The sequence below is a fragment of the Amia ocellicauda genome, chromosome 15 (assembly GCF_036373705.1).
Source record: "Amia ocellicauda isolate fAmiCal2 chromosome 15, fAmiCal2.hap1, whole genome shotgun sequence".
In the NCBI taxonomy this organism is placed as follows: Eukaryota; Metazoa; Chordata; class Actinopteri; order Amiiformes; family Amiidae; genus Amia; species Amia ocellicauda.
The window spans coordinates 14612926-14637507 of record NC_089864.1 but is presented as its reverse complement, the minus strand read 5'-3'; the positions used below and the strand labels follow the sequence as shown (position 1 = coordinate 14637507).

At 36.7% G+C, this 24582-nt stretch overlaps 1 long non-coding RNA gene across 1 annotated transcript in view; it reads right to left on the bottom strand.

Annotated features, from left to right (window-relative positions):
- Positions 1–23837, bottom strand: part of LOC136771530 (uncharacterized) — a 68890-nt gene extending 45053 nt beyond the window's left edge. The window contains exon 1 of the long non-coding RNA XR_010822339.1: positions 23672–23837. This is a non-coding gene — a long non-coding RNA (uncharacterized LOC136771530). The remainder of the gene's footprint in view (positions 1–23671) is intronic.
- Between the last annotated feature and the right edge of the window lie 745 nt (positions 23838–24582).

Here is a 24582-nt window from a genome sequence, read left to right as displayed (position 1 = left end):
GGTCGAATCATTTCAAATTGGTTTCTTGAACATGACAATGAGTTCACTGTACTAAACTGGCCCCTACAGTCACCAGATCTCAACCCAATAGAGCATCTTTGGGATGTGTTGGAACGGGAGCTTCGTGCCCTGGATGTGCATCCCACAAATCTCCATCAACTGCAAGATGCTATCCTATCAATATGGGCCAACATTTCTAAAGAATGCTTTCAGCACCTTGTTGAATCAATGCCACGTAGAATTAAGGCAGTTCTGAAGGCGAAAGGGGGTCAAACACAGTATTAGTATGGTGTTCCTAATAATCCTTTAGGTGAGTGTATATTAGGGGTGAAATGGTTCACAAAACTCACTCACAGTCATTTAGCTACATTGCCTCTAAGCCGTTCTTATTAATATAATTGATCTTAGCCCTTTTGCCTAACATCCTTGGCCCATATTCCTAGCTCTGTGTTTCATTCCCAACAGCAGGAGGTGGCAGTAATGCATCACTTGATTTGTCATCCACCTGTATGCGCCTCACTGGAAAAATGGCTGAACCTGCACATCGCAGCCAGCCTACCGCACAAAACAGAACTTGGGCAAAAGCATCAAAACTGTGGGAGTATTTATAAGAGAGAGAGACTGATAACCGTACGGTGCTTTGTGGACTGTGTGAAACAGAATTAGCTTTCCAATAGAGCACATCCAACAAGCTTGAGCTTGAGAAACGAAACGCATTGTACGTTTTTGCAACGTTGTTAGTAATAGGGCAACTGTGGTATTGATTATGAAATTGCGCAGACAAAAGTGTTGCATTTGCTTTAAGGTTTTCTCTAATGCTAATCTATATCCAAATTTCAACATGGAAATTGCCATACCTATACACGTACACAATTCTACATCTGTCTTCAATCGTGGCGCACGTAGATGTAATTTTCCAAAGCTACAGAATAACTTAAGTGACTTTTGAATACAAGCACACTAGAATTTCTTTCTTAAAATCAATTGGTTTCTTGCCAATGCTTGTGCCACCGACAGTTGCAAACATCGAACAAATGAATTGATTTTAGCTGGGAAACTCAGGTTTACATGTAAAGTAATTTTAAAGTTATGCTGCAGACATGTGGGATATTGTGCATAGGTGCACCATGATGGAAGACACGTGGATTATATGCATGTTTCAGGCATGTCAAATTCTATGAAAAATTTTAGATATCGACTTTTGAAACATAGACTCTGGGTGCATTGGAGGACAACAGCACTTAGCATTTAACCACTTCAATACCATGATGTACACACACACGTCAGATGAAAACCCTCAGTACCACGTGGTTTCATGTCATTTCCAAAGCCAGTGCTTATCCTGCAGAATGTGAATTGAAAGCCGATCATGCCATGTTTTCATCCAATCGCATGTTGTTTAGAGCCTCCATGTACCTGTGCACGTCTAGAAGTCTTCTGTCTATTGCGGCAAACCAGTCACCTTTTACAAGTATATAAATACAGTTTTATATTATAATTGCTAGTTTTATTATTAGTTGTAGTTTATGTAGTTTTTAGCAAGAGCTATACAGTGCTGTGGCGAGATAACAGTGAGATAACAGTGCTGAATAGAAGGCAATGAAGCAGCGTCTGCGGCAGCCAGATCCGTCACAATGCTGCGCGGAGCCTGTAGCGCATCTGTAGCGCATCTGTAGCGCATCTGTAGCGCATCCTTCCAAGCTTATTGTATTGTACATTTCAATACATTGCACAGAGCAAGCCGCTGATGGCACAGGTTTTGATAGATTGAGTTTTAGTTGATAATTTCTGTTAATTGATTTTTACAGCGTTTCAGTGTATTTTCATTTTCATTTCAGGGTATTGTTTATTATTTTCATATGAGCTCCAGTGTATTGCGTATTATTAGTGTTAAGGTGTATTGTTTAATATTATGTATTATTTAGTTTCATTTTAGTGTTTGTTTTTATTACAAAAGTTCATTATTTATTATAAAGAATAATATTGTAAACAAAGAAAATGCAGTTGCATTGTTTTCTTTGTTCAAGAAACCCTGTACTTATCTCTTTACTGACCTGGATATGTAGTACATAAAGGGGTAATGAAAAATACAATTTGTAAGCAATTTTAAGCATTTAAATCATTATATTTTCTAAATCTGGTCCCTTGGAAGGGTTTTCACTTTTTCATCTGGAGTTGAAGTGATTAAATGTAATGTAAAATGTGTAGTCCTCCTCAGGGCAATCAGAGCCCTGTATTTACAGAGTTCGGCAAACTCGAGAATAGGATGCCGTGTTGGCACCAGGACCCCATAAGAATGCACTGATAATAAAACAATGTTTTTGTTGTTGTGATTATTTGCATGATCGTCCGTTTTATGTATTGAATAATCGATTATCATATTAAATCGATAGCTGCAGCCCTAGTAAACATGGGTTGCTTAAATTCCAAGGAGCATATGGAAAAAAAGGGACAACAAAAAACAGCAGTCTGCCTTATAACATTAAATAAAATAGTAATTTAAAACAGAACTTCAACAAGAGTGCATAGTCCAGCAGCATATATCAAAATTAAGTCACATAGCAGTGCCTTAAACAAAATAGGACCACCTGAAACACGTTACTCCCAAAGAAGAAAAAAATATAATTTGTACCTGAGAAAAATTATTTTCTATTTTCCAATAAAAACATTTTTATCAGATTTTCAAGTTTTTCTTGAAGAAGATTAGTCTGTCCATTGTCCACATTACCTGCAGTGAGCACAGATCGGCTTGCTGTGACAATGTGAGCCGCTGTGGAGAATACCCTCTCGCTGTTAGAGCAACAGGCCACATTTCTGACAACTCGCTCTCAAGTTGTTCTTTAGTTTTTTTGTATAAGGCAGGTATTAATGTCTGGGCAAAATGTGTATGGGAAGGAATAGTGAAGCGTTGCTCGACCACTTTAAACATGTTTCTGAACCCTGCATTCTCTACCACAGAGAAGGGTCTCATATCTGCCATTATGAATTTTGCTATCACTGCAGCTGTGGGGAGAAGTCGTTGCCATTTCATTTTTTTGAATAATCCCACCGATTGGGACTTTGGGATGATGTCGGCGCAAATGAGTAGTCATGTTACTTGTATTGCCACTTGAATAGGCTATCGTCAATTAACAGAGCCTACATGTTGTAGAAGTTTTATCCACCACTCGTTGGCAATCCCCATTATAGTTTACAGGGGGACCGAAATGTTCCCAGAAGGCAGACTTGAATGACACTGGGCCGTCTTCTAGTTCTGGCTCACCAATGCTTGCCATGTTGCTCCTTTACATTTAGCCAACTGCTAATTACTTCATAAGCTAATTGCTGCTGCGACGGTCTCTCAGCTCTGTTCTCGCTGGAGTGAAATAACTAATGAGCGGAGCTGCATACAGCTACGAGACAAAACAACTTTTTTTTTTTTTTTTTTTTAAACCATCCCAGTTTAGGTCTTTTGCAGGTGGAAGCAGGTTTTCTTCAAGGATTTGCTTGTATTGAGGTCCATCCATTTTGCCCACTACCCTGACAAGCTTCTCAGTCCCTGTTGATGCAAAGCATATCATGGCACTACCACTTCCCATTTCTTGATGCTGCCCCCACAATGCTTCACAGTAGGGATGGTGTTACCTGGGTGATGTGACATAAAGCTTTGCATTTAGGCCAAAAAGTTCAATTTTTGTTTAACTGGACCACAGAATCTTTTTGCAAATTCCAAGCTGGATTTGACATGGGCTTTTTTCAGAAATTGCTTCCTTCTTGCCACTCTTACATACAGGCCAGATCTGTGGCATACCTGAGCTATTGCTGACACATGGACAGATTTTCCCATCTCAGCCATAGGACGCTGTAGGTCTTTCACAGTTGTCATTGGCCTCTGGGGGCTCCTCTGACCAATGCCCTTCTTACCCGGCTGCTCAGTTCAGGAGGACGACCAGCTCTAAGCAGAGTTTGGATGTTGCCGTATACCTTCAATTTCTTAAGAAAAGACCACCATCCTTACTGTGAAGCACGGTGGTGTCAGCATTATGTTATGGGGATGTTTCTCATCGGCAGGGACTGGAGCACTTGTCAGGATAGAAGGAGAAATGATTGGAGCAAAGTACAGAAAAGGCCTTGAGGAACACCTGCTGCCCTCTGCAAGAAAGCTGAAACTGGGATGGAAGTTCACCTTTCAGCATGATAACAGCCTGAAGCACACAACCACAGCTACACTAGACTGGCTAAGGAACAAAAAGGTAAATGTCAGTCCTCTGACCTAAATCCAATCAAAAATGTGTGGCTTGAAGATTGCTGTCCATCAACGCTCTGTAAGGACCTTGACAGAGCTTGAAGAGTTTTGAAGAATGATCAATGATCAGAAGAATTATCAAATAATGCCCTGTTTAAGTGTACACAGAGACCTATCCCAACAGATTCACAACTGTAATTGCTATCAAAGGAGCTTCTACCTAACTCAGGCAGGTGGAGACTTCAATTTTTGAGATTTCAATTTTTGTATTTTTAATGTGTTTTTTCAAAATATTTTTTTTCCCCTTAACAGTGTGAATTATGGTGTGTAGAATAGTGTAAAAAATCCTTATTTAAATGCATGAAATTCTGAGGCACTGACACAGTACTATGTTTAAAAAAACATCAAGGGGGGTGTAGACTTTTTGTTGGCACTATGTTCTATATATGTGTATGTGTAACACCTCACTTCCCTTTTCTATTATGTTTACACTTTTGTATTGTCCTTCATTTCCTTTGCTTATTCATTCTTGTAACTTCACTTCCTGCTATGGACACCCCCCCATTTATAGTTTAATAGTTCATAGAATGTATTTGCTCTGATAATTGTGTGAAGAAAGAGCCTCTGATAGAAGGCAAATGCAAGACACTAACGTGTTTTGTGACATCATCATAGTCGCTACATAAGGATATGTTAATGAAAGCCTAAGTCTCTAATGCCAGTGCTTTTACTCTGTACAAAGCATGTTTCAAAAACTGCACTGCAATATGTACACTAATCACAAAAATACACTTTTCCCCAAACTACAGACTCTTTACTTTTTATTGCGTCTATATTTGTGATATGTTTGCTTTTTAAATTACATACTTACATTTCACCAGTCATCAAGATATCACCAGTATAAATAAGCCAAACAAAACTGCCATCAATAAAACAATAAAGATATCACATTTTCAGAGCTGTTGCAAATAAATAAAAGGAGGTCATCTGGCCTAACATGCACATGTTTATATTATAGTTGATTAATCCTTGAATCTCATGAAGATTCCTTTTTTGGCACAATGTGACATTTAACCAGCACAAGCAGCAACACCAACAAAAAAGTGTATTACTATTATTGTTGTTGTTGTATAATTATTAAAGTGTATGGAACAAAAGTAAGCCAAATAAGAGGAAGTGGTGACCAGTCAATGTTCCATTCTGTAGGTGTGAATGTGCGTAGATTGCATTAATCAAGAAATAGGTTAGAGGGTCTTTGCAAGCTTTTTTTTTTTTTCAGCATGCACATTGTCATTTAAATGCATTTGTGTATTATGCACATTTCTATATAAACACACTTGCAAACCAAACATATGACTGTATATATTTATAAAGTGTTGCACAGTAAGAAGTTGTTTTTTATTGAAAAAACTGAGAGCTGGCAAAAGGCAAGCAGTCACACAACAGAATGCAAGAACTATCTGAAAATTGCCACATTCTTTAGGTTTCAATACTGTTGAATTCATAAAAGACAAAATCTGTCAGGATATCCATGCTGACTCACACAATGTATCAATTTACCCATAAAGATAGATCATATAGATAATATAACAATTCATCGAGTTGCATTAATGTAACAATTGTGATCTCAAAGCTCTCTACATGAAGAAGGGGGACTCCCTACATATAGCACTGACAACAGTTTCCACAGAAGGCACAGCAGATAAACTGAAGGAGTCAGGAACTACATAAGACACTTTATTTAGGCAGGCCAGACTGAGAAATCCTATAGCAGAATTCATCCAGGGTTAAAAGGATGAAATACTTAAAATAGTACTCTGGAAATCTTTAATGACCAGAAGCAACTAGCAGCTTGGATCTCAAAGACATTACCTGGAACAGCACAGTTCATTTCAACAGTTCCTCGTGAGTAAAGGCCAGAGGAAAGAGTGACGCCTAGTGGTGTTACATTTCATCAGCAGCTGCCTTCGTTTCCCTGGAGAGCTCCATCCAGTCCAAACACTCATCTTGCTCATCTTATAAGGATAGGTTTCATGATAGCTTAGCTGGTGGTTAGTTTTTTGCTTAATCATATGATTTCATATGATTGGGAATCACTATCCTAAAATTTGCACGTAATAGATTTGATGAAGACCCCCTTAACATATTTAACTGCTGAGTTTCAGAAGAGGCATAGCTTTGTGCTGGTGTGCCTTAGAGGGAGAGAATAGACTGCTTTTTCATTCACTCATGAATTAAATTGAAAAAGTACATTTCTTTGCCAATTCAAACTAATTAACTGTGAGTTTAAGCATCTTTATTTTACATTTCGTTGAGACATGTTCAGGGAATTCCTGAGGATTCCAAGATACATTGGCCTATATGGAAAGGAAACATCAGATCAGACCTTCCTTGCTTGCAATTACTAAAATTACGAATAATTTGATGCAAATATTTTTTCTTTTTGTACTTTCCTGTAGAAATGAGAATACATGTAATATGTAACTGTAACTGTATGGAGGAGGATTCTGCGTTTAATAACTGAATACATTTACCATAGATTACATGTCAGTAGTAGTTCCTCCATTAGACAAAACAGTCAGCCCAGCTGAGAAAGAGGTTTCTTTACAGTAGAGCTTGATCAGAAAGTGAAAGGGAACTGAAGAATGTGGTTGCATTTGTGTTACAGTACTAACATCAAAAGATTCACCTAATCATACAGTAATATGCTACGTCAGAAAAAAAAATGTGGAATAAAAAATATCGGTATATGTTTTGCTCAAGAGATAAAAAAAAAAAAAAGCCATTTTAAGTCATAGTTTTCTTAGAAATTAAAACACAAAATTCAGAAAAGAAACACCCGCATAACACTAGAATATGAAATGTCAGTTCCTGTGGTGGTAATTTTGAGAATCTCTCTGCAATTCAAACTTGAGTATGTATTAGAATAAAGCTTGCTGGCCAAGTTATGAGCAACTTGAAAGTCTATATTCTAAAGCATAACAATAAGAAATGTGTAAAGTAAACCAAAACTACACACAAAAACATTACACATAGAGGAAGTACAACCTAACATCACATTTTCTGTCTAATATCTGTTTTCAAACACTTAATTTTGTATGCAGATCTTTGTGCACATTTTTACACACATACACTAGCTAAAACTCCCGATGTCACACAGTGAACACAGGTGCTGTCAACAACATCATTTAGACAACAAATCATTCAGGTTATACAAATCATGAGGTTATATAATATACTTACACTACCCCTAAGTGACAAAGTTCTTTAGCCACAATACAAGTTCTGAGCTGTGGTATACTACCCATTATAATTTATTTAGGCATTTGTCCAAATAGGCATATATATTGGTCTGCATGCTGTAGTGGAGAAGACCTTGGGGTTTCATACATGGCAAATGGCCAAGCTAGGGTAGTATTAGGATGCTTTAATTATTTTCCATCTCCAGCACTATCATTTAAATGAACAATGTTTGTCAAAGAACCATTAGCACAGGCAGGTGTCCTTCCTGGAATATCTTGTAGTTCTGTGCCAAAGTCAATGTTTGTACAACAGCGGTTATGAGTGCTCCAGCCTCACGCCATGATAAGGATCTAACTGGCACTTGTTTCAATGAACATGACTGTGGTGGATGAGACTGCATCCATACACGCCCGCCGTCTCAGACGAGTGAAAGACTAAACTCATTGGAACAAATGACAATGTATCGAAAAGGCAGGAACACGTGGTAGACACCATGGTGCCCATTAACATTGCATGGGGTGAGAAACTTAGCTTCATGCTGCAGTTCCATTGTATCCCTGATGAATTTCACACTCAAAAGTGGGATGTCAAAAAGCAAATCTGAATGTATCCAGTAAAAACTTAGTGTGGATGATACAAAAGCTGTAAACTTTGTATTTATTTTAAAGTGAACTGGTATAGCATTTTTGCCATCCTCTTCCCCTCCCCATCAGAAATTAACATATGAGGAAGGTGCTAAACGATTACACTTTATGAGAGTCTTGTTAAGCAGCCCTTGGTTGTCATTTCCTGTGCATTCAAAGCAAGCACAATAGTTTCAGAAAGCACTGCAAAGTGTCTCGAGTGTGTGCATCTGTGTGTGGGAGTGTGAGAGAAGAACACTTTCTATTCATTGGATAAATAGTAAAACAAGCTGAAAAATCAGAGTATCTTTTATGTAACTGAAAAAAATGCTGCTTTTTTTGTAACTATATGTACCAAATGAGAGAAAGCTTTTAGTTTCACTGTCTACGTAATTAAAACAAATTACAATTTTCTGAACACCTCCTTCTACCTAATGCAAGCAAGCCTGTCATTTGGTCTGGGCCGTTTGTTAGCTGGACATAAAGTATCAAGCACTAAACTTTATTTTATTTTTTTCTCAACAACCTTAACTGAAAAATGTTTCCTTGCCTGATGGGAAACATTGATGATTCAGGTGAAACACTCCGTGGGGTGTAAGACCGCACATGCTAACCAAATGCTGAGTAAGCACTGTTTAACTACATGTACGCAAAGGAAATGCATTCAAACACCAGAAAATTATTATTCATCTAAATTTCCCTAAAAAAGGCCACATAAAGACTACCATTTTGCACAAATGAATTAGATTGTAGATTGTATGGTATGTTTTACATATTTTACTTTAAGAGTTCATACTAATGTGATCCTAAAATGCCTCAACCAGGTATTTTCACAGTATTTTTGTGTAAGTAAGTAAAGGAAAACTCAGCAAAGCACAGACATCAAAGCTGACGTTGCATGCAAAGTATGGAATAGGAATGTCTAATTACAACTAACTTTGTGCAAGTTATTTTAACAGAAACAAAGTAACATCTCTTACTAATTGTTATCAATAGGCATTGAACAGTTAGTCCAAAAAGATCGATTAATATAACATTAACGGAACATTGTGATTATTCCTTTTTTAATATTTTACATGTTGTATCTAGACTAATTATACTTCTGCACGTTTGTAATTCTTCAATTGTACTTTGAATGTATGCTTAATTTGAATTTTGTATTGAATTATACTGCTGCACTTGTGTAATGCTTGTGGTAACCTGTAAGTAGTCCTGGATACCAGCCTCTACCAATACATAAATAAATAATAGTATTGTATCTATAATCCAGAGTAACTGTATTACATTCAAAATTGAACATTAAAAATAAATACAATACTTAAATGAAACTCATCACCCTTTGGGATCTTAAATCACAATGTAATCTCCATGGCAGATACAAGAAAGAGCAGTGAGGAAGAGAGCTGCTGGTTTCAGAAAGAAGAGCAATGTGAAATTGTTGATGATGAACCACAGATCAGTTTTTGGGTCATTGTATGTTGCACATTCACAGCTACAAGATACAGTAACGTGTAACCGCACACTACCGTGGAATATGCTGTGCCCTACTTCTTTGAGAACACATTTGCATCTTGCCTGGCATTTCTTATAAATAGTTAATTGATTAGTTCCTTGTGTATAACAAAAACTTTCATTCTGTGAATAAAAACAAACACGTAGACTACAATAACATCTTTTGCATTTTAACTAATGGCCCCCATTTTGCTTTGACTCCTCTTGTTTTGTTTTAATGTGAGGTGATAATAAATTAATAAATAAATTACTTTGTTTGAAATCCTGTGAGAAGCCAAAAGTATTTGCATAAAAGTTGTCAAAATGAAGGGGCCAACTATCGATATAAGTATGCGGTGGTAAAGTGGCTAGTGCACCTGATCACAACTCCTGGGACCTGGGTTCAAGCCCGGCCTTGGCGGTCTGCCTGTGTGGAGCTTTCCTCCAGGCGTTACGGTTTCCCGCCCCAAAGACATGCTCCTTGTGGTGTACATGTGTGTTTCCCTGTGATGGACAGATGTCTTATCCAGGTTGCACTGTGCACGCTGGGTTAGGCTTTGGCTCACTGGAACCCCATAGAGAACTTTGTTATTTACTATCTTGCGTTTCACACTTCTCTGCACCTCACCCTAAACTAGGACAATGGTGTTTAGGTCAGGGGCCTTGCAAGACCACTTCCCCATTTTGAAAACCTGTTGCTGTTACCAGAGAATAAAGTAATGAAAGTTTAGCCTGACAGCAATCCTGTCAACCACAAGTTATCTCATGGAATGGAATTACTCTAACCTTTACTCTAACCTCTGGTTGTGCACGAGCAAAAGCATCCCCAGCAACCCACGTTTCCACCTACGTGCTTCACTACTGGTGTAAGGGTTCACTGTCAACACAAGGACGTTACAGTGACATCACTGCCCTACACTTTCCAGAGTATATAAATCCCCTGTACCGGGGGATCTGTTTGTGGAGTGTATTTCGCCACTCGTGGGCTGTGGGCCTATAAACAGCTTTCTGAATCCAAGTCTGACCATGCACTTCACAACTTGACGACAATCTCTCACCTGGTTTTGTGCTCTTATACTAGTCTTGTCTTGCCTCGTTGTACCACTAAGTGTGAGACAGGCATTGACATTAGCCGTGGGTAGGGTGGCATTATAAAGGGGGTGGTGTGGACTATTTCCATGATGCAAAAGCAGCAGGTAGCTCTGAGTGGTTTCATGAATATCATTGGGTTTATGGTTGTTCCATGATGCCTACTTGTGTTAGCAGTAAGTTGTGCTGTGCAGAAGCCATCCTTCAGGTTATTCCTTCAAATCGGAGCGTCCTGTCATTGGACTGGTCCCTTGTGTTTCCATCAAGGACACTGCTAATTGTAAGTTATGAGTTTAGTGATGCTGGAAGGTTGGGCCCGGATTTTTGTTCCCTCATAGAGACGCCAGCTAACCTCTCAAGGTTTCTCTCATTTGATTCAGGCTGTTTAATTCTATTGACATTAACAGAGGGTATAGCTTTACAGTCAGATGTTGCGTTACAGTTACAGATGAGTTGTAGTCAGATTTGGAATTGGCGCACTTTAGATAGTATAGCATTTAAATATACAATTGGTTTGAGTATTTTGTCTGGATTGCTGAAGAGTAATGTGTTAACATTTTAAAAGGAAATTTGGACTAAAATTTGGTAAATTGTTAAGACTGCATTTGAATTAGGGGTACACTAAGCCCTAGAGCCCTATAGCTCGAGTTCCCATTTAACAATGTATTTACTTATTTTAATAACAGGCTTGGGCTATAATAATTATACATTGTCACCAAATGTGAAATTTAGAAAAAAGAAAATACACAAATATGACTATTTTCATGCTTGACCATCTCCGCTTTAACACTTCTTCCTCTTCTTCTATTATTAATACGGTTGAATTCTGCTGAAACCACAGGGGAGAGTGTCAGAGTTGGACTACGTTTCTTGAAAACGGAAAAACTCAAGAATTAACAACACTGTACAAGCATAGGCCTATATGGCAATATGAATAATTCTGAAAGTATGTGCTTTGTAAAGAACCACCCTATTGAAACATGTATTTTTATCTGTCACACCTCTGCATTATCTCAAGCTTTTGTTCTTCTGTTTTAATACGTGTGATGATTTATGAGATTAAATATGCAATGTTGCATTGGCATGCAAAGATGACCTACTGCATGATTCTCATGCACCACCCCTTGATCAATTGACCACAACGGTTTGAAATTGAAATGGGTGACCAGCACATCTGAAGACATACAATAAAACAAATAAAAATGTACATTTACACAGACAAAAAATGTAATTCAATATGTTTAAACACCGTTATCGGGGCATAAGTTCAATTTACAGAATGAAACTGATGGATTTATGTAAATTATTTTCTAGTAGGCTTGACTCCAAACAGAGAAGTCCTCTGATTTGCCTGGTAGCACGCTGACTTCCCATAATAGCATCTTTTACTCTAGTGTGCTTTTCAAGATCTTATTATTCTTGTCAAGAAAAGAAGTGTTACAGCACCTACATGAAAATTGTATTGTACATTATATTACATTTACAACAATCTTTATCTTGTCCCATGTAAGATCATCTTCAGTCTGCTTCTTCTTCCCCAGTGGTTTTCTATGAAGGACTAGTATAATTAAAAAATGTATAACCAGCAGATTATTGCCAAACCACATTATTGCATTGTGAATAAGTCAGAATAGGGAGAATATGGTTAACACAGTAAGACACCAAACCATGGGTATTTCCAGGCTTTACATTGAAAAGTCACCACACTAACCTCAGATTGAAATGCATATATATATATATTGGTGACCCTCTCAAACAAGGTAGACTGTATGTGAATTATTTTAAAATGAAATTAAAAGCATTGTCAAGAAATGTAGCCTAACCTGTCACTCTGCAGTCTTGTGCACAACTCATCAGAAACAAAATCAGATGTTGCAATTTGCAGAAACGTGTTACATTAGTGACTAGTGCATTGTATTATATATTATATATAGGAGAAAGCATGGTGATTAGCTATTGCAGTCCTTCTTCTATTTAGGGCTCTGTCCAGGCAGATAGAGAGATATACAAATCAGACAGTAAACTGAAGTGTAGACTTCAGAAACAAAAAGGACTTAATAAGGAACTTCCCAGCAGAAACCAGTTTTATTGTTTTGTGTGTAATAAATGTAGCCACAGTTATGTATTAATACATTTTATGATGCCAGGTGGTGCATCTCAAATGGAGCTTGTGCAGAGCAATTGTTTCAGTCCAGTATTGGCCAGATGGTGAAAACTGCTCAGTGATGACGGCTGATAATCAGGTTGCTGGGATACCAACTTTCCTTCAACTTCAAGGTTCCTGCAGTTCTTGAGGTCCTGGGCTGCGAAATCTCGAGTCACCAACAGTGCTGCGCTGACTGCGCTGACTGCATCAGTGTAGTTCTACTTTTATCTTGTATGCGGAAATACTGAATTACATTGTTTTATAGCCCAATATTTACAATATATTCAATCATCAGGTAGCAGCTAATATAAGCTTTAGCACTAGAATATTGTTATAGTGAGTGTAGATTTACTGAGCAGGGATGTCGAAATTTTAGACTCTTCTCTTATGAATCCAGAAGGAAAAACATTAGTTCCATAAAAACCAAAAAAATAGTGGGACTTGAAGACCGTTAAATCTTTGTTTAGCTATGGATGTCAATATAAAGGTATGAGTCTGTGGAGATGTGTGTAAAATAGGCCAGTGTGAAATCTGTTTGGTGTTGAGGGCAAACAGATCTTAAACCGCACAGAGCAACAGATGGGCTTACAAAAAAAAATTGCCTGATAAAATGTGGCACAGATATGTCAAATTCTTTGTCTGAACTCAAAATATAAGTATTGCACATGACAAACTATTTTTCACTGTCTTAGTGACAGTAGCATGTGCTGAGACAGTTAATTAAATGTTTCCCAATTCAAATATTGCTACCAAACTCTATTGTACATTACCAAAGATAGATTTTAGTTAGTCAGGTTTCAGCTGTAATGTTTATGGGGGATTATTTACATGATTTCTATCATCACCAGAGCAACCCTGGGGTTTCTGTGTAGTAACTAATGGCTCAATTAAGAGAAACACAAAGGCGTTGCTGGTTTGCTTGCAGCACTATACTAGAGTATATATCAGATAATTCTCAGTGAAAACTGCTTGATTGTTCCGCCAATATATATAACAGCCTATAATATATGTAACAGTATAGGTGACTAGTAGAAACAATTATTCTTGAAACCTCTAGTAATTTTTCTTAGTTAACAAAGAGTGGTAAGTAGCTGAAAGGAATTTTTGAGTCAGTTGAAAATGAATGGAAAAATGTTCTCTGACAAGTTACCAATTTTTGAGAACTAAAATGCACCAAAATGTAATGACTTGGTATCGTTTGTATTGGAACAATCAAGGTGCTACAATGGAGGATATTTTGACATGTAGCAAGAGGAGTAAACACACTATCCTGGGATTTCTAATGACCTTCCATTCTTGGAATGCACATTAACTTGAACCCAAAAATCTGAAGAACAGAAATTTTAAACTTTTAAAACAAATATGAATGTATTAACATTGCATGCATTCAAGGTTTGACTTGTGCAGCCAGTATGTGGTAGGACTCTTGGTTTCCAGGAACCAAAGATGGCAACTTTGGCTCCCGGTGCAGACTTGTCGCAGTTCAGCACAAAAAGGGGTCACACAGCACTTGATGTGCTCCTCCTTATTTCCCTCATTAACATGCAAATCAACTTATAACTTTTTTGAAATGCATTTTTCTGGATTTTGTTGTTGTTATTCTGTCTCTCACTGTTAAAATACACCTACCATTAAAATTATAGACTGATCATTTCTTTGTCAGTGGGCAAACGTACAAAATCAGCAGGGGATCAAATACTTTTTTCCCCCTCACTGTACAGGCCTCATACAAAGGGTCGTGCCTTATGTTCTTATATGCACCACAGGAATGTAAGTACTCTGTGACAATTCCCATTCTCCTTGTAGATTCACATTTGTATAGGTTGTGTCCCAATCTCTCTGCACGGCCCGTTTGGAAACCTTCTAGGTGATTCAATATAGTATAAAATGTTAGACATTTGGAGTTATAAGTATTTGATGTTAAACAATAAAAATCAAAGTTATTAAACCTACTATTAAAACAAATGCCGACTCAGTTTTCTGGCCTGTGAAACCACAATGCCTGTGAATCTGAATGACACGTCTGAGAAAAAGTGCAATTCATCAAGTCAATTCATTAATAATAGCATTGTAACACCTTTGTGTCAGTAGCTTTTATTGTTCTTACACATTTCATAATGGTATTTGCAAAACTAAAATGAGCTAATGTTTCAGCTGATACTTAAATAGGACAGTGACTGTTTTTCTTCCCTAAATGAATAGTAAATTATTGGTTCCCAGAAGCCAATATTGTAACTTAAGAGAATAACTGATCATTCGCCATGCTTGTTTTTTTTTTTTTGTTTCTATTATGTTAAGAGAATCATTTGTTTCAACAATTAGTTTGAAACGGTGATCCAGCAAAAATGTTGCAGGTAATTTAATGTTCCTCCAGTGGGAAAATGGCCAAAACTGGTGAAAAACGAGTATTTTAATATTCTGAAATTACTATGTTGCATTATGAAACCACACAAATGTGTTCCCGTTCTCAGTGTGCAATCGTTTGCATTTTTCAAGGGATGAATGTGTGCCAAGCAATTTTCAACCTGTTTCAGATTCTTATAAATACAATCTGTTTGAGAATCGGTTTACAAGAAATCAAGCTGAAGAGAATTACTGCAGCGATGACAAGAACAGTGGCAGTACTTAAAAACAAATTACCATACAGTGAATACTACAAAATTATCAGTTTAAAAACTTTTTTTAAGTATTAATCCAATTTAATTCAAAGGTCTATAAATAATAAGTATTTGGTACTTGGGTAATTTGCCAATTTTGCATCAAATGTTGAAACATTTCCTGCTTCTTTAGTTCCTTAAAATTCACTTGAAAAATGTAAGAGACCAAAGTTTCTGAAAACAGAATCTCAATACCTCTGATACGTTTTGCATGGACACCTAAAATTCAACTGCAAACTGCAATGAATAAGAGATTGTGTTTATTTATGCATGTATTTTATTTACTTTAGCTATAGATGATACTGCAGTGCTAATTATTAGATTTCCTAAAATGTGTGCCAGCAGGATCCAGTCACTTTAAGATTGAACATTACAACAATGAAGCAGCAGGTACGTTAGGTATGAGTGCACAAAGAAATGACGAATGTACTATTTGTTTGACAGTAATTATACAGGCAAATAAAATGATGCAATACTGCCTTACAGTGGCTGCTTTTTATAAGAATCTACTGGCACAAATACAAATCAACCTGGAGAGGAAATGCATTCCTATACAGTGTGTGCAGAATTATTAGGCAAATATTTTTAAAGGTAATTTCAATAGTTGGACAGATACAATGCCATTAGTGAAGCCAAAACATTTTTTTTGCATCAAAACCGAATGTTTAAGAAACAGTCAGAATTGTCTCTCAGGGGGAAATACAAGAATTTCATCAAATCTTAGTGTGCATAATTATTAGGCAACTAAATTACGAATTATTATTTCTCCACTTACCTTAAAACTTAATAAAAGTATGTTTAACAAATAATAAGTATAAAATTGCATAAAACATAACAGTTTTGGGCCTTTAATATTGATTCTATGCAGTCCACTTGCCAATAAAGCCACCCTTCTTTTCAATGACTCTCATGAGCCTCCCATCCACAGAATTTGTCAGTTTCTTGATTTGTTCATGACCAAGTTTAGCTGCAGCAGCCACCACAGCCTCCCAGGTGTTGTTCCAAGATGTGTATTGTTTTCCCTCCCTGTAAATCTCACGCTAGAGAAGGGCCCACAAGTTCTCAATTGGTTAAAATCAGGTGAACGGGGGGGGGCCAGGTCATTATTCGGTCATTTTTGAAGCCTTGTCTAGCTAGCCAAGCAATGGAGTACTTGGACACATGCGATGGAGCATTGTCCTGTATAAATATCGTGGTCCTCTTCAATGCTGCTGACTTCTTTCTATACCACTGTTTGATGAACGTGTATTCCAGAAACTGGCAGTAGTTTTAGGAGTTTATTCCCAGCCCATCTGCAACCCGAAAATGTCCAACTAGCTCATCGTTAATCATAGCAGCCCACACCATTACCCCACCCCCACCTGGCGCCTGACTCGAACTGGTGCCCTTTGTCCATTACTGATCCAGCCACGGGCCCACCCGTCTGTGCCCACCCATGAGTCACGCTCATCTCATCTGGCCATACAACCTTAAGGGCTTAAGGTATTTCTTGGTCCATTCTTGATGCTTCAGGTTATGTTTTTTATTCAGTGGGATCGTGTTTCTGCCTTTGCATCCTTCTGATAGGCATTTTACTTTTTTTTCTTTTCAGCATCAGTTAGATCCTTTGTTCTGCCCATTTTACCTGTGGTGAAAAAGCTGCCTAATAATTATGCACACCTGAAAATGGGGTATTTATCACTTGAAGCCCCACCCTCTTTCATGAAGCAGTTATATCACCTGAAAATGATTCTACCCACTAATTATTTAGGCTGATATGGTTTGGAGTTAGAAAACTGTGCATGGAAATAATGAAAATACTGACTTAATATGCACACACTGTATATCTGAATATCCATTGAATACCCATAAACGTAACGTACAAAACGTGTGACATCTGTGAAATGTGTGATCAAAGCAGGAAACGCCTGCCACCTAGTGGAGGCTGGACTGATTTTCATACACACATATGTATAGTCTACCTACCTAACATACATGGTTGTATGGTACACCAATAGAGTGACCAGTCATCCCACATATTGCGGGACAGTCCCGAAATTTGAGCATGTGTTATTGTTGCAGGACATGGAACAATGTCCCGCATTATGAGTTTAAGCATGAACATCATTGAACATTTTATGGATGAACTTTATTTTATTTTTTTAAATCTTCTAAACGTTCATCGTAATTATATAATATTTATTCTGGACGCTGTGCTTTTTAGGTCTGTGTTGGTGTAAAAGCCTTATTAATCCCTTTATAATTGCTGATACCGTTTAACTCCAGGAAATTATGCATATTTAAAATTAATGAATTAATAAGAATATCAATACATAAGAAATAACATCTGCACATCAGGAATCGAACCCGGAATGCAGGATTGGATTTAAATTCCTCTCCAGATGTGCGTCATTAGGTTAGAAACTACTAATTTAATGTATTACTGTTTTGTTTTTCACCTGTGTGTCTTCACAATAATTCAGTGGCATATCAGAAAAAATTACAATGGTGAGTTAGAATTAGTGGCAGGTAACCTACTGATGTTACAATTGTTTATAGTGTAAGGTCTATCCATTTGACACTGCAATGCAGCATCACTGTTCAGTATAAAGATTCTGAACAGGATTTAGCTAATAACTAATTATTCACAACATTTATATTAACTGAATTGTCAGATATTTAAGAAATTGTGAGAATAAAAAAGGAAAAAGGAAAATCTGATAGTAGAATATCTGCCCAATCTAAGTTTCAACAGATGTTACAGATAATGATGGGAGTAAAGATTTAAAAGTTACAGTTAGGTTGTCTAGAATCATTTATAAATGACGACCACAATTTTACAAACATTACAAAAATCCTTGATGAAAATAGTCCAGTATAATGTAGGCTACCTAAACAAATACTATCAGGTATAACAACAATAATAATAATGATGATGATGATGATGTGAAAAAAAGTTTAATCCGAATTTAACTCAATTCGTTTACTCACATGCTCTGCATGTTCTGTCTGCAATTGTGTCGTAAAGGCCGGGACACACCAACACGTCACACTGCGTCATTGTGGTGTGTAAAAAGAGACGCCATCTTGTCCAGGGATAGTGCGGTGTACAATGCTTTGATAAGAAAGCTATCTAAGCAATTTTGTTCATTTTATGTCTAGAGCCCAACTGATACAGGTTGTTTTGAGCAAAATTTTCAGATTACCGATATATCTGCTGAAATTTACTTTTTCTTGCTGGCATGCAGAAAACAGAAATTGTCTAGCATGGATCCCTCAAATTTGGCTCGGAGAGAGAAATTGTGACAAATATGCATTGTAGGCAGGATTTTTACATTTGAACAATAATCTTTAAGTAGATAAATATATATAATACATATTAAGTATCAACCACATATCAAACATTGCAAAAATACATAAAATACATTAGAATAAATACGAGTGTTAAGTGCTGGTTTGGCTTATTTTACACGGGCCAAGTCCTCCTCAGTGCTCACAGCTTCTCTTCATTCTCTTCCAAAAGCGAGCTCCGTTTTTTCCATTCTATTTCTTTTTTTATTGCTGCATATGTTAAAAATATTGCAATACGAATACTTATAGTTTCAAATTTATCACACAATGTCTGAGAGGTGTGTTTCTTCACTCATTTTCTTTAGATTTCTCACTGTGATCTGAGCTTGCTGATATCCAGTCAACATCTTCCGGAAACATTTACTGTTATTTCTTTATTTTTGTTAGTATTATTAATTTTGAGAAGTGATTTAATTTACTGTTCAGTAAAAATTTGCTCAATGCCATAGTACCAGTATTTCAGCCGATAATATCGGTGCTCTGATATATCTGTCAGGCCCTAGTTATGTCTTCTGATGGTTATGGCTCATAAAACACAAACTTTATTCATGTCGATTTACTATGTATCAGTAATACTGTATTTGTAATTAATATTTAAATGAAATTGAGATATTAAAATATAATTACATTCTTTATGATAATTTTATGTTCCATGTCTCTGAAAGTGAGAAAGAAATCATTCTTGATGTTGTTTTTATAAAATAAAATAATAATATACTTCAATAATATCCGACATCCACATGCCTGTGTATTGAGCAGGTATGCAGGTATTGTGAAGACTCGCAGGTTTCAATAAAAAGGCTAAGTACCAGTACTGTGGCCTGTATTAATACAATTCAGAAGACTTTCTGTTTAACATTATTAATTACTTTTGTTTGTTTTTTATATATTGATTTTATATAATTTATACAAATATAATAATGTGGTTGATTATTTTAAACCCAAACCTTCTTACCTAGAGCATGTCTACATTCAATGATAAACACTGTTAATGATTGTTCGACCTCCTTACTAATAATATAACTACTACTACAAGTATATTACAACTTGTAGGTCTTAATAATAATATATCTTAAATGTTTTCAAATAGGTTAAAGAAAACAAAGATCGGTTCAAACGGTACAGTACTAATAGTATAATCAGTTATTTCATTTTATAACTTTGTACACTACCGTTCATAAGTTTGGTGTCACTTAAAAATGTCCTTGTTTTCGAAACAAAAGCAAAGTCCATTTGTCCATTAAAATAACATCACATTGATCAGAAATACAGTGTAGACATTGTTAATGTTGTAAATGACTATTGTAGCTGGAAACGGCTGATTTGTAATGGAATATCTACATAGGCGTACAGAGGCCCATTATCAGCAACCATCAGTCCTGTGTGCCAATGGCACGTTGTGTTTGCTAATCCATGTTTATCACTTTAAAAGGCTAATTGATCATTATGAAACCCTTTTGCAGTTATGTTAGCACAGCTGAAAACTGTTGTGCTGATTAAAGCAGCAATAAAACTGGCCTTCTTTAGACTAGTTGAGTATCTGCAGCATCAGCAATTGTGGGTTTGATGACAGGCTCAAAATGGCCAGAAACAAGGAACTTTCTTCTGAAACTCGTCAGTCTATTATCGTCCTGAGAAATGAAGGATATTCCATGCGAGAAATCGCCAAGAAACTGAAGATCTCGTACAACGCCGTGTACTACTCCCTTCACAGAACAGCGCAAACTGGCTCTAAGTTTGAGGTGTTCGGATCACAAAGAAGAACATTCGTGAGACGCAGACCAAATGAAAAGATGCTGGAGGAGTGCTAGATGCCATCTGTCAAGCATGGTGGAGGCAATGTGATGGTCTGGGGGTGCTTGGTGGTGGTAAAGTGGGAGATTTGTACAGGGTAAAAGGGATCTTGAATAAGGAAGGCTATCACTCCATTTTGCAATGCCATGCCATACCCAGTGGAAGGCACTTGATTGGAGCCAATTTCCTCCTACAACAGGACAATGACCCAAAGCACAGCTCCAAACTATGCAAGAACTATTTAAGGAAGAAGCAGTCAGCTGGTGTTCTGTCTATAATGGAGTGGCCAGCTGTTGAGCTGTTGTGGGAGCAGCTTGACTGTATGCTACATAAGAAGTGCCCATCAAGCCAATCCAACTTGTGGGAGGTGCTTCAGGAAGCATGGGGTGAAATCTCTTCAGATTACCTCAACAAATTGACAACTAGAATGCCAAAGGTCTGCAAGGCTGTAATTGCTGCAAATGGAGGATTCTTTGACGAAAGCAAAGTCTGAAGGACACAATTATTATTTCAATTAAAAAACATTATTTCTAACCTTGTCAATGACTATATTTCCTATTCATTTTGCTATGTTTCCTATTCAAACTCATTTAATGTATGTTTTCATGGAAAACAAGGACATTTCTAAGTGACCCCAAACTTTTGAACGGCAGGGCATGTATTTATGTGTATGTGAAGTACAGTTGTTATAACCTATATACCTACATACATGTAGTATTTTAATACATTACAGTATAAGCTATAAAGAAGATCAAGTATGATAACTTTGGACCTACTTAAAGTAATTACAATAATACTCAATAACCCCTAATAAATATGGGTTTAATTAAATTAAGGAGCAGAGCACATTGGATCAGATTTGTTTTTTTAACAGCATTTAATTCTTAGTTAGAATAGCTTATATGTGTGTTCGTGTAAATAAATCACATCCAATTGTGAGTATAACATTGAATTCGAAAGTGATTTATGTCTGAGTGTAAAATCATAATGGGTTATGATGGCAAGTACAACAATTCATTTTCATTTACTATAACTGAATTCCAATTCAGCCTACACTTAATCAGATTTAATGAACAAAACAATTATGTGTTTTTAAACACGTTTCAATGTAATATTTGTAGTTATAATATTTCACTGTTATAAATAATAGTTTCAACAACAATAAACACCTATTTTGCATCTCCACATCTATCTGTTGCGTTATAGACACTGTACTTCCGTCCTAAGCAATATGGCCGCCAGCACCCATACTGACTCTCATACTGAGCTTGTGCGTGTCCAATCTAGTGGTCCATAGACCCTCATTTACATTAAAAACTGACGCCAGGTGAAGCAACACTGTCATTAACTAAAATGTCCTAACAAAGGACACATTGTGGTCATTCCTCATTATTTACAAGTGTGAGATAATCCTCTCAGTACTTGCGCACTTTCGTTTTTGATTTGGAGTTAAGCTTACCAACCAATAGACGTCGAGAAGGTGCTGCACAGCTGGTGCTTCATGCAGTTCATTCAATATCATCCTCGTTTGAGAGCCTTTTCCTATTTTTCATTTGGGAGTCCTCAATTGAACAAACATGGCTTTTTGTTTGCTTTATATTGGTACATATCAACCATTTATCCATGTTAGTCAGCCACATGGAGTGCAGGGAGGCGAGCTGTGATTGGGCGAACAGGGCCAGCGGGGATTTCTTTTAGTGAAACGGCAAAATTGTCTCGCTCACCACGCCCCCTTTACTGAGAATCTGCCCAACTCCCCCACTTTGTGCACCCCTGGTCTAGAGAACTTATTTAATTATACAATTAACTAAAAGTGTGAAATTAGGGTTATGTTAAGGTTAGGGTTGTTTTTCTACTGAGCTCACTGGATCAGGTTATTTTGAAATGTTGGCAAGTCCAGGATTGGGGTTCAAACTGTTTGGCCTTAACATGGAAACTTACTGATGTTATACAATGGAGTTCAACTAAAAGTCTCTCTTCTCATCAGTGTAATGCAGTTTCACAGTTCAGAGTAAATAATCTGAAAGGTTTTAGGATCATGTTTGGCAATATATGAAATAACTGAATATCTTTAAAGTTTAGAAGAAAAAAATAAAAGAAAGGTTTAAATATAAAATTAGAATATATTCCCAAACTATGCAGCTGAAGGTAGGAACGGTGTAGCTGCTAAACCTAGGGTAATTAGAGAGAAGTTATTTAAGATCTCCTTGACAACAAATTACAGACCTCCAGCTCTGGAGAGAGATGCTCTGACCTGGCAACACTCACAACAAATGAAGACAGTTGTGCTAAACTCAGTACCCTACCTATAATCACAAATCATATTCTGTGACTTGGTTATTTGAACAAATAGCAGTCTAAGAAGTGTAAAATATATACTAGCACTACTATTACTACTAATAATCACCATATAGATGAAGAAAAAGACAATCAATGATTATATATCCGAGTTCAAATATGAATACTGAGCAAATGTATTAAATTTGCAAAATGTCCACCAGGAGGCGGCCTCAAGACTATTAAACCTAAAAAAGCAACTCTGCTAGAACGTTGCTCAGAATGTTGAAAATGAATTAGCAACCTGTCACACACGCAACAAAAGCCATACTTCCTAATATATGATTTGGAAAGGGAAAAAGCTACATGTATAATACATTCAGAACCACTGGGCTTTAAAGAAAACTTCCTTTCTTCGTTTTTTTATTAACTTTGATGTCTGAACATTATCAAACTTCACCCAATAAATGTATGATCTTATTTTCTAGATTTTATCTGATGAAGTATGTTTTAGGTCCCATAAAGACATGGTAATAGTAGTAGGAATTTATGGCAAAGGTTCCATTCCAGTTTCCATGCTTGGTAATAAATCAGCCTTTCACTGCTATACACATATTAGCTGACACACTGTACACTGAAAAATAATTAACAAGCAGGAAACTAATTACAAACATACAGGACATGCATAAACATTTCACTGAAACAAAGAAAAACCCACAAAAAAGCTAGATATGTTTAAAATATAATTTTTCACTCTGCACATTTGGAAAGCACAACCTAAAAATGAGACACTGACCTTATAAAATGAATGTATGATCTATAGCATAATCCACTTCTTCTGTCCTTCATGCAACAAAAAGGGACATCCTAGTAACCTAGCTCACAAATATCAGTACCACTCCTTTGCCTGAGTACCAGAGAAACTGCATTTCTGTTTTGACGTCACAAATGGGTTGTGTTTAAATTATCTGCAAAAAACAGGTGTTAGGAGTGAAAACGGAATTCAGAAAACAGGAAGTATCACTACAAACACTGGCCACAAACTCTTGAGATTAAACACTGGCAGAGGTGCTACATAATAACGACTACATCTGCAAATCTACAGCATTTAAACAGTGTAAGAAGTGCTTGATTTAAACCATTGTACAACTTGAACATTTATTGGAAACAACAGATTAATGTTTTTGGTTAATGTAAATGGTCTTCTGACCACTTTTAAATGTCACAATTCAAAATTAATAAATAAACCATAATACACAAAAACAAGTAATATCACTAATTATCCTTAAAGGGAAATGGAAATGGTAACCAAATATGTGTTTTATGTGTTGTTACATGCTGCTACCGTGTAACTTATAAGCAACTTTTAAAACTTAGAACTCCTTCAGTTTTTCAGGATGTGGTTTACTTACACAAAGCATCTCCAACACACATGAATCTCCTAAGCTGCTGGAAAGGGGATGAATAACCGTGTCTTCACTGTTTCTCCAGCAGCCATGGACACACCAACACTTTCATGCTGTCAATGGAAAATATAGTTCCTATCAAGAAGTGAGAATATGGAATAAGATACAATAACACTCGGTTGGCTTGATAATAATGCACGTTGCCACGGGGAAGATAAATCCAGTAATTTTGTCCTCTCTCTGCTATGCAGGAAGTTATGACAACACTGTGTTAAACTGAAGGAGCACACGTACATGGGTT